General features: G+C 42.7%; 3 non-coding genes and 1 pseudogene across 3 annotated transcripts; 3 read left to right on the top strand and 1 right to left on the bottom strand.

Moving 5' to 3' along the window:
• The first annotated feature begins 269 nt into the window (after window positions 1-269).
• On the top strand, window positions 270-343 carry trnan-guu (transfer RNA asparagine (anticodon GUU)). Its single transcript has one exon. It is a non-coding gene; the product is annotated as a tRNA-Asn (tRNA).
• A 1544-nt stretch (window positions 344-1887) lies between these two features.
• trnas-uga (transfer RNA serine (anticodon UGA)) lies at window positions 1888-1969 on the top strand. Its single transcript has one exon. It is a non-coding gene; the product is annotated as a tRNA-Ser (tRNA).
• An 8593-nt stretch (window positions 1970-10562) lies between these two features.
• Window positions 10563-10681, top strand: LOC138226028 (5S ribosomal RNA). The gene has a single exon (XR_011184352.1). It is a non-coding gene; the product is annotated as a 5S ribosomal RNA (ribosomal RNA).
• Window positions 10682-11304: 623 nt separating this feature from the next.
• Window positions 11305-11440, bottom strand: LOC138226044 (U1 spliceosomal RNA; annotated as a pseudogene).
• Between the last annotated feature and the right edge of the window lie 128 nt (window positions 11441-11568).

Raw genomic sequence — 11568 nt, 5'->3', positions numbered from 1 at the left:
CCTGGGTCTGAATACCAGCGGTGCCTCTCTCCGTGTCTTGTTGTGCCAAATGTATCATTTCAGACAAACATGTACAGCTTGGTTCAGTTTAATGCAAGAATTCATTTCCTTTCTGGAATAACTTGTTTTTGAAGAAATCCATACAGCTTGTGAAAGATGAAATCCATTTCTTGGTTGTCAGTGGAAAAAGATTGCCGGCTGCAAGAAGCGCAAGTGATTGTTTTCTTTGACCATAAACCTGCAAATGTAGGGAGCACAAGCAGCCGTCAGTCTCTGTGGCGCAATCGGTTAGCGCGTTCGGCTGTTAACTGAAAGGTTAGTGGTTCAAGCCCACCCAGGGACGCATGTCTCCGTTTTTCCAATGTAAACAGCATCACCGCTAAAGAAGATGGCGCAGAAGGCTCCACAGTCGAAACGTTGTGCTTCTTTTCTTCTCTTTTCAGCATGGAGTAAACCTTTGCTTGATCCTTTGCAGCCTACGCATGCTGACACAGCTACCTTTCTCTTAACGCGCCTCAATCATTATTCACCAAAACCATCAGCAGAATGTGTCGCCTTTGTGGTGATGTCACTCCTCTGCTTCACAAATATCCTTAGTGACGGACCATTTCTTTCTGCCATTTTTCCGGAGCGGTTATTGATTGCTCCATCATTTCCCTCATACTTTCCATCCCTAGATTGAAAAAAAAAAAAACAGAAACAGGCTGACAGGACGACAATCAAATTGCAAAAACTCATCAAAGCACTCGATAGAGTATTTGAATCCACAAGTAGCTACGAGCAACTTTGTCCTGGCTTGCATGAAAGTCGGAAAATGTCAAAAAGAAAAAGATGGTGGCTTTTTCATATCTGTTCTTTTATTTTTAGTTCGTTGGCTCTTCTGTCCATTGTCCTCCTGCCTGGCTCTTGACCTGTGACTGTCTGAACGCACACATTAGACTTTCAGGCGGGGGATTTGTCCTGAGCCTCTGTGAAAGACCCACCCACCCCCATAAATAACTGCTCTAGAAACACATGAATGCAAAACTAAACCACAGCTTAAAGAGGAGCTCCAACTCAGTGCCATACTAATGTAAACGAAGTAATACTAAGACATGTTCTTATGGATTTGTCTTACCTTGAGATATGTAATTGGATTTCAGGATTAACTTCCTCATTCAATGTAGTGGTGATTCTTTGCCTGGTCAGTACCTGGGTGGGAGACCTCCAGCGAACAATTAAGCTTGCTGCTGGAAGTGGTGTTAAGAGACTCTTAGGATCTTCCAGAGGCGTCTGTCCAATAGCACTAGTTGCCTTAGAGCTGGCTCAAACATTGCTCAAGAGTCTACCTTTCACAGATGCGCAAAGATGAATGATGGGGGTGCACGCTTCAAGGAGCCTTCCAACTGTAGGGACCGATTAGAGACGATCCGTAGCATGTGTTCGTTTCCATATACGCCCCGTGTCTCAACGGTAGGACAGAGTCAAATACTGCCTCGACACGTAACAGCGTTATATTAAACCGCAGGACTTGAGGGCTGTTTTGTTTGAATGTTCAAGGCATTGGTAAGAGCGTAGGTCAAGGGCCATTGGTGCATCTCCTGTAACTGGAGTAAAAATGCTATTCAAAGTGCAGTGACTAAAATCGTCGTCCACATGTCTTCGTTGTTGATTGCTTTCTGTCTAAGAACGTTCTGTTTTCATGTCCGAACGGGGAGACTTTATCATTCCAACTTGAAGCCACCCTTAAGTCCTCTGAGGTGTGTGTGTGTGTGTGTGTGCTTGCACGTATGGCGTAAAAGGTTTCTTAAACGGAGAGCGAACTTGAAAAAAGTTGCCTCCGCTGCCGCCGCCGCCTCGCACTCCCTGTTCGATTGTAGCAAGAAGGCAGCGGCCGCGGCGCTTGCTGTAGTCGTGGCCGAGTGGTTAAGGTGACGGACTTGAAATCCGTTGGGGTCTCCCCGCGCAGGTTCAAATCCTGCCGACTACGGCGTCCTTTGCATTTGGTTGCGTGCGTGCGTGTAAAAGGACCAGCGCCGTTTCGTTTTCGCTGGGACCTTTAACACTCTAAATCGCCTGGACCCGCAGCCTGTGAAATCGATTCTCAGCACCCACGAAGGACGCTTTGCCGCTGGACACAGATAACGATGCTTTTCTGCAACGAGCTTTCCAGCTGAATTTTCTCGACAGCTCCGTACTGAACCTGTTCTCCATTGCAACATAGCGGAGGCTCGTCACGTCTATAGCAAGGCTGTGTAGGACCGCATACGCCACAGTGACTTGTACACAGACCACATGAAAGGCAAGCAAAATACACTTTTAAAATTCCAAAGACTCACAAGGTCAGAGAAACAGCGATGACCTGAACAGATCTGTTACAGAAGTCTAGGTTGACCTTTTTAGAGCTGTAATTGCATTTTTGTTTAATAGAAGATCAAATCTACTCGCATGTACCAGCACCTTACAGTTTATTGATGTTAATTCTGTTTAAGTAATAAGATTGCTAACGATGTTGGGCTTTAGCCGGTGTTTTTTAGAACAAATTGCTTACACTTCTGTAAGGAATACGCAGTACGTGCCTTTGTCAGTCATTGCTCACCATACCTGTAACTTTCTTATCTAACTCACTTCCTCAAATGGTGAAGGTCCACAAACATAAATGAAAAAAAACCCTTGTTGTAGATGAGGTGCACAAAAAAGCAGCCCCTGATAGTGTATAACACATTTATACTATTGCAGAGTCACATGTAACATATATATGTATATACTGTATATATATATGAAACAGAAATAGAAACAGAAACAGGAATCGCTTACTCACCTGGAGAATCTCTGTAGGAATATCTAGCATTTATCAATGGAAATAAAAGCTGCTTTAATACAGTGCATGTTCAAACTCAAACCCTCAGCTGCTGTTCTTGTTTGTTTTGGGACAAATTGCAACTGAGCATCGCATGAGCCGTTACGTACCCTTATCTGTTAGGGAATTTCAAGGGAGGAGTTAGGTCAGAATGGGTAGGCTGCAAAACAACAAGTAAAGATTTATTCCAAGATGAAACGTTGTGGCGGTTTTCTTATCTTTTCAGCATGGACTCAACTTTTACGTGTTCCTTATATGCTATATATGTATATATTAGCACCAATGTCGTTCTTAAAAACTAACATGAAATTGTCAGGGACATTCAGCTATATACAAAGACGAGACAGACAAAGTAATAATTCTGTATTAACATGGCCTACATACTGACGCAATGATCGAACTAACTGACATGTTCTGATTCAGATCCCCTGCAGTTCATGCCAATTAGAACAATAGCAATGCTGAGTCCTCCCCACCCTACTGAGCACAAATTCAGCTGCTCTCCAGTTCTGTTCTGCATGTTTTTTCATTGCAATTGAGCTCGGAGCTGGAGATGATCTCCATACAGTTCTGTGTTCACTCGCCCGCACTTGCGTGCTAATTTACGGGTTGTGGCAAATGCTTTTCTATAGTTCATGTACATGACGGCAACCTGTTACCAAGGAACCTGAGAGGTTTAAAAGCCTCACGAGCACACGTGTCAGACATGGAGAGCGACGAGGATGGGATTCAAATCCATGCGTGCAGAACACAATGGATAAGCAGTCCATCGCCTTAACCACTTGGCCACCTCATCGACGAAAGTGGGCTGTCCGGACATGAGTTGGCGCGCTCCAGATGCTCTTTTTCTTTTTTTTCCCTCGTACTCAAGGGTCATTTTCCTGTTCCACATGCGATTTCAACATTTTCCTTGGGAGATGTCAAGCCAACAAGCCACTGCTGTGGTTCAGTGGCCCTGTTGTACACAGAAAGCACATTGAGCTCCTTGGACATGAAAAGTTCCAGATAAAAGCCATTTGTCATCCTTTCTCTTGGTGTCGATGTTGCTATTGTATGTAAAGGTGGCAACTTGCTCAGTGAGCAGGCGGAGCACACACCGAATGCAGATGTGTCTGAGTGGTGTGTCCAAGTGGCTGCAAAAGGACAGCACTCCCGGGGTGCCATGGCTTAGTTGGTTAAAGCGCCTGTCTAGTAAACAGGAGATCCTGGGTCCGAATCCCAGCGGTGCGTTCTTTGTTCTGTCTTCTCGAACAGAACTGGTCCTTACGGACAACCGCCTACGGCTAGACTTAATTAAATGCAAGTATTCATTTCCTGTCTTTAACGCGACTTGTTTTTCTTAAAATGGATGCAACTTGCAAAACATGAAATACAAACCTTGCTAATCAGCGCTAGCAGCTGGCAAAAAAAAAAGAAGTCAGCAATGTTTTTTTTCTTTAACCTTAACCCTGCTAATGGAGAAGAGTTAAACGACCGAGTCTATGCAGCTTAAACGGTGCGCACGTCGGGTTCTTAGCTGAAAGGGTGATAAATCACGCTCACCCCAGTCCTTAATCTTTTAAAGAGGATACAAAATTGAACCTAGATGCCACATCACATACATCCTGTTCACTGATAAAAAGGTAACATCTATCCTCGCTCCAGAGTAAATCTCACGTTGAGGGCATATTTTTTTTCACAGGGGAGTCACACGCTGGCGGTTTGAATACGCGGAAGTTCACTGAGGGATCCACAGTATATGGACCCTCTGTGCGCCATCAGTCCGCACTCCGAACTCTGAATCCTGCCATCCGAGTTAACATCTCGGCGGAACCTGAGGCGCAGTTCCTTCTTAAAACGTAATCTGGTGAGCATTTCTAGAATCGTACTTGTATAGATGCAGCCTTTAATGTGTTGCTAGGTTAAAATTGATGACTTCTTGTATTTCAGTAGGCAACTGCCCTCTTGATTTCGGATTTAATTTCTTTATTACAGGGGCGCTTTTATGAAGACAGAGTCATGTTCAGGTACTTTGCTTGATGGAGGAAGCTCATTTCGGACTCTGTGATCTGCTCACCTGGAAAGGTCTGCTATACTACTACAAGAGAGAAGTAGAGTCTGGAAGAAGGGACAATTTTATGATGCTTTGGAAGATAATGTTTTTTTTTCTTATACTGAAAATGAAAGGTAGTTGTTTCTATATGGACTCAGTCTTTGGAATTTATATATATATTTCAGTGATCCCTCAGCCATTCCTTCTGTATTGTAATTCAATTTCTATTGGAAAGTCTGTGACTGAGACCAAGTAAGTGTTCACTTTTTTATGAAACCATTATTTATTTTGGAGCAATGAGCAATTCTTATATAAATGCAATAAAATCATTATGCTCAAACTATGAGAGAGAATTTTAAGGATAATTTAAGAAATCAGTCTTAGCTTGTTTCTATACACAGATGGTATTATTTATTTTCAAAGGAAACCCGCGAGGATTCCCCTGGTGTGCAAGATGTGCCTGAATACTTTTGATCAGCTTCCTGCTCAGTTGAAGAGGGCGTGTATGAAGCACGCCACGGCAGAAGAGATCAGGATGGCCTCTCAACAGGCGAGGGAGGACATGATGAATCACCTGAAGAACGGGGTCATCGTGGATTACCACAGAATAGAGATCGTGTCTGGTGAGGCAAACAGGATAGTGGTTGTAAGACTGCTAGAGTCCTTGGGCCTTTTTGTACATGGGAAGCCTGAAGACACATTGGCAAGGTGAGATATTTTTAATCTGTAAGGCTTCTGTAGTTTCTTTTTGAAATCATTGTTACAACATATTATGTAAAAGCATGTTGAAAAGAATCTACCTGCATTCCAGCGGCCCTGAGCAAGAGGCCGTTGTCCAGGAGGAAGAGATGCCAGAGGCTGCTCTAGAAACTGAAACAGAAGCGGATAAGGAAGGGGAAGATGTGAGCTCTGAAGAACTCTATCAGCAGTAAGACTTTTTATTTTTCAGATGTATCTATTTTTTACTAAAATTCTAATTTGTCTCATAGGCATAAAATGTTTAAACCGGTGTTTTATATCCTTACAGGCCCTGAGTAGTTAAAAAGTATCAGCAGGCTCTCCGGAAGAGAGTGGCCCAAGCTGGACTCTATAGAAAGCACTCCCTGGATGCTCCTCTCCTGATTGGATTCAAACAGTACCTTACCAAGGATCTGGGAGTGGCAAATTATTCTCAGGAGTTATTTATTTTTTAAAGGCATTTAAAATTAAGCAATGGTATCTTCATTGTAAATGTTTTTATTTCTTAGCTTAAAATTCACCCATGTGAAATGATGTCAGCCATGATAAACATCATGACTCTATATTTCCTACCTGAATCTATTCTACTTAAATTATTACATTATACACAATTTGAGTTCATTTTAAAAAGTAAAAGGTAATGAAAGGAATGCATTTTCATAAGAAAGATAATACCGATATGCATGTGATAATCTTCCTTATATCATGTAGTGCGTCATTTGGACACTTTGTGGGCTTGAAATACAAAGAAAATCATGTTCTATGGTACAAGATAAATACAAAACTGAAGCTTTTATTTTAATTAGATTTGTTTATAAAGCATAAGCAATCATTTATTACATTAATATATGTGAAAATAACATTTTAGCATCATATTATTACATACAGGTCTCTAGCTTCAACACAGTGATATATATATATATATGCTCAGTGATTTATTGGTACATGCCCAGGGCAATAATCAGAATGAGGATTTATTTCCAGACGGGCTACAGGTAGTGTTGTGAAATACTTCAACACACTGGATCGCAGATTTAGACTCCCTGCACTCTTACTCCTTAAAAACCAAAGAAATGAAGATATGTAGCAATCACATTGTAACAGGTGTGACAGTGACTTAATGCTTATACTAGTGGACTTCTGGTACCTTTAGGGTATGGTGTTCCCTGAAGGGCTCTCAAACCCCGCATTTCAGATGCCTAGCTGTATCGCTGATGTGTTGCACCTCAGAATCACTTTTAAACCTTACCTCTGGTATCTTTAATCCCTATTGCTCAACGCATGGTGAAAGTATTGCATAATTGTGTCTGAAAATGAGCAATGGGCACCTGAGAGACTCATTTGCCTGTTTCACAAATGATCATATTTGACTAGAGATTCTGTTTGGGATTCAGTTGTGCATTCTGACAGCAATCCCTTTCAAAAAACGATACATTCTGGATGAGGTCAAAGGTGCAGGAGCACTGTATTTAGGATGTGTTTGCACTTATTCTGTGTCTCTAGCTTCAACACAGTGATAAATATATATATGCTCACTGATTTTTTGGTACATGCCCAGGGCAATAATCATTATGAGGATTTATTTCCAGATGTGCTAGGGGTAGTGTTGTGAAATACTTCAACACACTGGATCACAGGTTTAAACCCCCTGCACTCTTACTCCTTAAAAACCAACAAATGCAGATATGTAGCAATCATATTGTAGCAGACACTCATTTGCCTGTTTCAAAAATGATCATATTATACTAGAGATTATGTTTGGGATACGGATGTGCATTCTGACAGCAATCTCTTTCAAAAAATGATTTTACCTTATCGCGGCTTTGCCCTTCTTGCCTCTTTGGACAATATCTCCATCTTGTGGTCGTTGTTGGTAATGTCTTCTTATGCCCTTTTTTATTTCAATTCTCTATTAGTTGATTCTAGAATCTCTACAATAGTAAAGAATAGTAGTTTCTAAAACACTACAATAAAGTTAAAAACATCAGTTTTATATTACATTATTTTTGGCGAAATTAGTCATTTATTACACTATTTTTAATATACTATCTAATTAAAAGTGATTAGAATTAAGTTTGGAACAACAAGGAATACAAAAAAAAAAGATTTTTAGGAAAACCATGAGGTCCTCTGTGCCCAATGCCTGCAAGGGGAGAAAGCTAGAATCCTACACAGGCTACTGGAGCTCTGGCCTGGCTAAAGAGGCTGAATTCATCCCCTTCAAAGCTCCATGAAAAATGATCATTTAAAATTTGAAAAAAACCCATCATATAACATCATATAACAACAGTTTTCATTCCTAGGAGTGAAAAACAACCATTTTTGAAGACATATTAGTTTCTAAAACACTACAATAAAGTTAAAAACATCCGTTTTATATTACATTATTTTTTGTGAAATTTGTCATTTTTTGCACTATTTTTAATAAAATCTCTAATTAAAAGTGATTAAAATTAAGTTTGGAACAACAAGGAACACAAAAAAAAAAAGATTTTAAGGAAAAAAATGATGTCTTCTGTGCCAGGTGCCTGCAAGGGGAGAAAGCTAGAATCCTACGCAGGCTCCTGGAGCTCTGTCCTGGCTAAAGGAGGGTGAATCCATCCCATTCAAAGCTCCATGAAAAAATGATATTTTTAAATTAAAAAAAAAAAAACATTATAGAACAACATCTCTTGGTCCACAGAGTGCAAAAATCCAACTTTGAAGAAAATCCATTGACTGATCCCCGAATCCTGAAGTTTCTTCGCATGATATCGGGCTTGCAACCACTTTCTAGAAAATTATGAAAAATGCCAAATGTATATCTCCAAATAATTTTATGTGCTTCAGAAGAGCCCAGGAAAGTTTTTTGCATACATGAAACCACGCCCGTTTGCACGTAAGCAGACATGGTTGCACACACGACTGCATGAAAGCACGCGTGCATGCGAAGTCATCCTGTTGAGCATTTGAAAAGCCGCACCACGCCGCACTTGAAATAGCTCTTACATTAGTGGTAGACGCAGGAATCGCCTTTTTATTTACGCTCTTACCAACGCGATGAAAAGCAAAACAAAGCAAAGCAGAGCAAAACAAAACGAACAAACGAAAACCCTCACGTCCCGCACTTGCATATAACGCCGTTACGTGCACCCCCAACATTCTTCTTTGCGCATCTGTGAAAGGTAAACTCTTGAGGAAACTCTGAACCAGCTCTAAGGAAACGAATCAGATTAGACGTTACTTTGACTCATCTTTTTACGCTCAGTGCTGGATTACTCAAACTCCAGCTAGGGTTAGGGTTAGCATTCCCATGCTACTTAGACACTTTGTTTACGCTCAGTGCTGGATTTTGGGAACTTTAGGACGAGTGGGAATTTTCTCCTATCTGTCAATTCTGTTTTGTTTTGGAGACTCTTGGTTTCCTATGTTGTACAGTGCAGCGTGAAGGAAACATTTTCCAAAACTGTGTCAGCTCAAAAGTTGTAAGAAAACCTCTCCAGCTGCTTTAACTCTCTTCATTTTTGTCATTTAATGTGACACTCGATGTATAACTGGAGCCTCACATATGCAAATAGTGAGGCTCCAGTTCGACACCCAGTTCGACACCACTTTACTGTATATGACAAAAGCATGGCAGACTGTGCCGGACCGGCAGATAACCTCCGCTTATTTTTACCATATTAAACATTGGAAATCCAACCACTTGCATTTGTGACACTTTATTTTAGCTCCACCTTAGACACTCTTAAATCTTCAAACACTTTTCTCTTCTCCCGCAACACTCTTGTCTGTCCGCACTATGTGTCAGTGTTGCATGACAACCCATCTCACCACGGAAAGGAACCTAACAGCTTTGGTAAGAGAGGAGAAAAGGACCTGGCCCGTACGATTAGGCGTTATTAGCACCACGCTCTAACCAACTGAGCTAACCGGCCTCACGACAGTGCTCCTCTCTGTGCTGCAAAAAATCGAACTCAGGGAATTTCTTTTGTCCCCCTTTGAATAGAAAGCCGTGTAATTCAGTGTACGGGCTTTCTCGTGCAGTTTCATGGTTCTTGTAACCCAAATCCTACACTGGCCTGAAGTGCCCCCCCATTTCACAGCATTTTTCAGCTGATTTAAAATGTACCTAAAGGAGAAGCATTATTGAAGACCATCAATTACCAAGAGCTTTTGTCAAAGGTTTTGGTGGTCATTTTTAATGACCACAGAGCGCTGTGACCTCGGTTTTACATCTCATCCAAAAGACAGCGCCCTTTTACAACACAGCATCTCCGTCACTATACTGGGGCATTGGGACCCGCACAGACCTCAGGGTGAGCGCCCCGCCGCCGGCACCATTAACACCGCTTCCAGCTGGAAGCTTTGTTTTTCCCTGTAGCTCACCCTCATCCGGGTACTGACCTGGCTCACACCTGCTTAGCTTCAGTGGGTTTTCAGTTGCGAGTTGCAAGGGGATGCAAGTGATGGAGCTGCTCGCTGCAAAAGCCACTGCATTGGCCGGGAATCGATCCCAAGCCTCCCGCGTGGCAGGCGAGAATTCTACCACTGAACCACCAATGCTCAGTGCCTGGGCCTTCAAAAAAGACGCTTTTTTGGTGCTCTGTGCAAAAAGCGTCGACATCTTCCAGCTGCAAAATGCCATTCGCGGCCGACGTGTTGGACCGGTGCGCTTTACGTGCTGAAATAAACACGCGACAGCCCCGAAATGTTTCCAGAGTGCTGTGCACTGGAGGTTTTTGTCTGGTGAAGACTTGCCTGGTGCTTCTCCTTGCAGATTGTTTGTCCTCCTCCAGTGCGGGACGAGCCAACACAAGGGAGCGCATTCGCCAACATCCAGGCACGCAATGCGATTTGGAAAGCAGCTCCTTTCCAAAGAGTTGCACACGAACGATCCTTCAGTCCCGCTCGGGGGGCACGGAACCCCTGCCACACACAGCTTCAAGTAGCGAGTCAGGCGCCAGGATTTTCACTTACGGCCACACCACCCTGAACACGCCCGATCTCGTCTGATCTCGGAAGCTAAGCAGGGTTGGGCCTGGTTAGTACTTGGATGGGAGACCGCCTGGGAATACCAGGTGCTGTAAGCTTTTGCTCTCCCGGCCAGCAGGGGTCGCCGTTGGTGCCGTAGGCTTTGGGAGGAAAACCTGCAGGATGGAAAGGTGATCTATAGCCTCATCTCTAGAGATGTTTTGTTGCTGTAGCATGTGTGTGACCCATATTCAAAAAAAAAAAACCCGTCTGTAAAACGAATATCGAAGCTGCCTCTAAATCTGCAAATGAAGATGAGTCGATAAACCACTCGTTTTTCGTATAACTAGACATATATTCATTTGTTACCGATTTCATTCATTGAGCACGGATACAATAGAGGTACAGCCATTCACTGTTTGACATGTCTGCACTGGTACAGAACCGAGCAATCAGAAAACGGGTGAAACTGTCTTTAGACTCAGCATACAGTACCGAGGCCCCCCATGACCAAATAAAGGCTAACCTCGATAATCAGCCTAAAGAACGCAGACTACAGCAAAACGACTGACTTTGAAAAGGGAATGAACGTCCGGAAGGAGTAGTGGAACTAGCTTGAGATGCTTCTCCGGACCCCTAACTAAAAGCAGCGGCGTCCACTCCTGTCGAACCGGGATCCTTCCGCAGCCAAGCAGCTCGTGGTGTCCTAACCCTCCCGTATCTGATTTTGGACCAAGCACATCAGGGGTGAGCACGAACGCAGTCCCCCACTACCAGAAATTATGCAGTCGAGATTCCCACATTTGGGGAATACGCAGGGGTCAGCACAGCCGGAGTGCAATGGCCGAGCCTCGCCCTGGGTGAACCACTTCAATTTTTAAGAACTTTATTTTCTTTTCACAAAAAAATACAGGACATCACAAATCAGAAAGCTTTACATTAATATACATACTTAAAACAGTATATATGATCACATCTCATTACATTTTGACACGGTAACAGTTAC

Source organism: Lepisosteus oculatus, unplaced genomic scaffold, assembly GCF_040954835.1.
Source record: "Lepisosteus oculatus isolate fLepOcu1 unplaced genomic scaffold, fLepOcu1.hap2 HAP2_SCAFFOLD_111, whole genome shotgun sequence".
NCBI lineage: Eukaryota > Metazoa > Chordata > Actinopteri > Semionotiformes > Lepisosteidae > Lepisosteus > Lepisosteus oculatus.
This window is presented reverse-complemented; position numbering and strand designations above follow the sequence as displayed.